This window comes from Brassica oleracea, chromosome C4, assembly GCF_000695525.1.
Source record: "Brassica oleracea var. oleracea cultivar TO1000 chromosome C4, BOL, whole genome shotgun sequence".
In the NCBI taxonomy this organism is placed as follows: Eukaryota; Viridiplantae; Streptophyta; class Magnoliopsida; order Brassicales; family Brassicaceae; genus Brassica; species Brassica oleracea.
In genome coordinates this window covers 45,265,881-45,270,463 of record NC_027751.1, presented here as the reverse complement: position 1 = coordinate 45,270,463, position 4,583 = coordinate 45,265,881, and the positions used below count along the sequence as shown (strand labels likewise).

The following is a 4,583-nucleotide window of genomic DNA, read 5'->3' as shown; positions in this document are numbered from 1 at the left end:
AATATCTGTTTATAATAAATAATTCTACAATTTTTTAGATCCATATTTATAATAATTTTAAAATCTGATATTTTTTTCCTTTTGGAATACATATTTATCCTTAGAAATAATAATTTTGCTAATTCTAAGGGACATACCATACGGTTGGAGCCGTCGGCCCTCACACCTCCAGATATCAATCTTGATAGTGAATTTATCTTCTAATTTGAACATACGACATCCACATTCAGCCCAACTAATGATGTGTTTTTATTAGTGTACTAAGATTTAAGACACATCCATATGTAACACTTTGTATTTGTCATCGTCCAATAATTCAACGATAACTATTTTCAGTTAAAGCATTACTTTGATTTACTGAAGAAAAAGGAAGAAGAGATGAAGCTATTTATATATAATAGAAAACTTTTAAAAGAAAAAAAAATACATAGAATAGAAAATGGAGAGGAAATTGAGTTTAAAAAATTACCATTGTAAAATTTTGGTAATTTTTTTATATACTTTTCTTTGTTATTAGTTTAAAATAGACCAAAAATAATTAAAAATAGTCTGGTTTATTGGATTAGACATGTTACAGAACATTTTATCAAAAATGAAGACGGCATATGCTTTATCAAAAATCAAGGCGTAAGAAACCATGAAGATAGACGTTGTTATATTGGATTGGTGTTGGTGGAAGATGTCATCGATTTTGACCATATCACTCTAATAAAATACGTAAAGAGATAGTTTCAAAAAAAAAAATACGTAAAGAGATTAGAATAACATGGCATAACTAGAGCTCCCTGCTCAAGAAGAAGACGTGCACTCGGGATCAGTTTGAATAATCATGTTGCCAATTGGGCTTTGAGAAGAGAAAGATATCTTTAGAGAAAAAAGAGAAGAGAAAGATACCAAAAAACTAAGGCTCTCAAAATATATCACAGATCAACATACTTCTTCTAAAAAGATTTTCTTAGGAATACAATTTATGATCTAAAAAAAACAATTTATGATCTCACTGCATTAAAAATCATGAAGTCAATTGAGACTCAACCACTTTGAACGGGCTCGAATTAGTAAAAAGAAAACCATGAACTCGAGAATGCCATCGTTGTCATGAGAGTTGTAGATAAAACGGATAAAACTTGACAATGTGATTTAGACAGATGTAAACAGTATAGTTGACAAGAGAAACAGTATATGAGACGTTAAACTGTAAAGACTGTATAGGCTTTGACAATTTCCGCAGCCATGCATGCAGTTTATATTCAATCATACTTTTTAAAATTAAATTAATTTCAACGTTTCTTTGTTTATGTCTCCCTACGGCAACTTTTTTATGTGAACTGCATTTTACGGCGATGAGGCAAATAATAGTTTGGTTTAAGCCTAGAAAAAAATTGTAATCATACTTGTAGTTTAATTTTCAGTGTTTTTTTTTTTTAATCTTTGGTAGAATAAATTTGGGTGAATTTGTAGGATAATAATTGTGGAAGAAAATTAAAAACATAGTCAAGCATTAATAAATATGATAATTTGGCATGAAAATAAACCAATATTTTTTTTCTCCGTGCATGACTATTTGTGAATGCATTGTGTAATATTATGTTATAATAAATAGATAGTACAGAACAATCAAATCACAACAAAAAGAAAAGGAGAAGAAAGGGGGGGGGGGAGAAGGCGAAGAAGAAAAGAAGGAGGACATAAAAAAAATTGTTATATTAAATGTAAAAAGAAGAAAAATGGAAGGAGAAAGAAAGAAAGAAAGAGAAGAAAATAGATCATCTATCTATACTAATAAAGCTGGATTGCCTCTCTCCTCCTGCGTCTACGTCATCAAGGAAGTATGAGCGTTTTATGACACGGGGAATAGGCAAACAAAATCCGATCCCCTGTTTGTTTTTTCTTGGACTGGACTTCTATCTCAATAAACTTGCTTTTGTAATAGATTTGCGAGTGGGCTTTTGAAAACAAATGTCAAGCCCATAAAGTTTTAGGTTTCCTCTTCCTCTTCAGGCCTTCGACATTCGTATAGCAGCCAAAATATACAGAAACTAAATCGACAAACATCTCCCTGTAACGTCTCAAGCTTCCATTAAGAGGTGCTTAACTCCGATCTTTTGCGTCATTATCCCACTAGGAAGCATTCAATAGACCTCTTCGCATACTACAATAACCGGATGAAGATTCAACTATAAATATCACATCTTCCAACTATGGGCAGCCCAGGTCAAACGAGATCCAGAAGAATAGTTTACTCTAACAACCAATACCGACGATGGCGATCTCATACACTCTCCTTGCCAATTTGACAAGCAAGTCCTCTTATTCTGATTATAGAAACAGAACTTGGTCTATGTTAGATGAATTGATCGTTTAGGTTTCCTCTTTCTTTATCTGTCTTTCGATGCTCATTTCCTTACAGATTGCCAGGTGGTGAGACATACGAGTCAGCGTCTTCATCAAAGGTGGTTCACGCACAAAAAATTGAACCACTTTCCACTTTTGAGCTAACCAATTCATTATCACTTGTGCTCCTCAGGTGAAGTCTGATATATTTAAAATTTAATACCCTTTGAGAATATGCTTTAGATTTCTGTTTTCTTCCTAAACTTGGCAGGTCATTAAATTTCTCTGTGCGACCAAAGTGACTGGGATTCATCTAGATGAGAGTTGGTGTTACATTGGCTGTTCCGGGTGTTCAAAGAAACTCATCTGAGAGGAATCTTCCTTCACATGTGTCGCATGCAATGAAACTAATTCTCTCGCTGAAGTCAGGTAAGAAATTGTTAATGTTGTGTTTCCACGTATTGAAAGCACAAAACAAATAATATTTCCCTTGCAACAGCTAAACTGATGCACGTTCTAGCTTCTGGGGCAGCACAGATTGTGGTATGAACAATAATCAACCACTAACTATAAGAGTCCATTATTACTTGTGTAATGAGTCATATATAATGTTATCAACCGGTTTGCAGGGGATATGTGTTAATGCTCAGGTTGACACTGAACTGCCTCGATCACTAGCTAAGATTGTTGGGAGTACCTACACCTTCCAACTCAAATGAAACGACTTCAATTTTACTTCAAGCCATCGAACCTTTACAATTTCCGCATATTTTTCTACAAGAGAGTTTGCACCTATGCCAGCCTTCGTTGTAAGTGTTGATCTCCTCTTCTAATGTGAATTTTCTGATTATTAGAATTAATATATGATCTCACTCTTTGTTGCGTTAATAACAGGAAGGTATACATGTCCCTAAAGCAGCGCTTCCTGAAGCTGTGGCACAAGGATTAGATGCCAGAGTTGTTAACGCTGGCAAAGTTGCAGAGCAAGCATTTACATCTGATGGTTCACATCCATGACGTTCAGCACCAGCGAAAGAACAATTTGCAGAGGATGAGAATGGCCCGAAGAAAGCACGTTTGGAATGAGTCACATATAGAACCTAAACAACCACCTCTTCTCCTTATCAATCAATGTTTAAGCATCTTTCAAGTACGTTTAAATCTATTTCCATTTTTTTAATTTTGAAAAAAGCATCGATGCGGTGGTTGTTGTTTTTTCTTTTATTAATGCAAATCTTTTCAGAATAAATATCCTCATGTCTTGGCTTAATAAGTATCGATTTCATGCACCTTCGTTATTACGTTCAAGCTTACCCACACACTTGCAAGGCTTATCAAACATATTACAATGCAGACAATAGATAATATTAGCCATAATCTATTGTGCAGCTAGCATCACATACTTTGCCACATCCTGTATATTTCTCACGCGTCCCTAATCCCCAAGTAAGGACTATATTATACCGCTCCTAACATCCCATTTCGTTGCGTAACGAGGTATATAAAAATAAAATATATAAATCACCCAGCGTCTACGAAAAAAAACCCAATATAAGTTAAATTAGCAGAAGCTTCATTATATGATTCGAATGGTTTAAAAACTAGACACCCTAAGAAAACTTTAAAATTAATAGTACAAATATTTTTGGTTACTTAAAGCATAAAATGTTACAAAATAATAAATAAAATAAACAAAACATAAGAATCTTGAACCAATTTTAAATAATAGTTATATTATTAATAAGGTGCAACATCAATATAAAAACATATATTATGACGCTCTCTTACAAATCCACACTAAATATAAATTATTATAGATAATCGTGGTAAAATTAACAATCCAATGTAAACAAACGGTCAATTCATCACAAACCATTAACTCAAAAAAAAAAAAAACGCTTCTGAATAAATGGTCCTTTAAAAAAAAGTTACAAGAAGTCAAGAAAATTGAGAGTTTAAACTCACCATATATAAGACATAGCTATATAACCTTACCATGTTTTCAACTTTGAACTCACACAAATAAAAGAAGAATGAATAACAAACCACTTCTTTCTTATGAGTTCTCACACCAAACAAGATCTTCAGGAGCAACTCCCCGACACATACTCTAAGCCTACATCCACAGGCCCAACACACAACCATTTATCATTGATTTTTAGGTACCATCAATCACCGACAAACAAGGTAATTTTAATGACCCAACAACTGAAGGCATGGAATTTATGTTAATTTACCATGAAATAGAA

General features: G+C 33.4%; 1 long non-coding RNA gene across 1 annotated transcript; it reads left to right on the top strand.

Moving 5' to 3' along the window:
* Positions 1 to 2,015: 2,015 nt before the first annotated feature.
* Positions 2,016 to 3,514, top strand: LOC106339816. Its single transcript, XR_001269237.1, has 5 exons — positions 2,016 to 2,527; positions 2,606 to 2,763; positions 2,834 to 2,877; positions 2,964 to 3,143; positions 3,229 to 3,514. It is a non-coding gene; the product is annotated as an uncharacterized LOC106339816 (long non-coding RNA).
* The last annotated feature ends 1,069 nt before the right edge of the window (positions 3,515 to 4,583 follow it).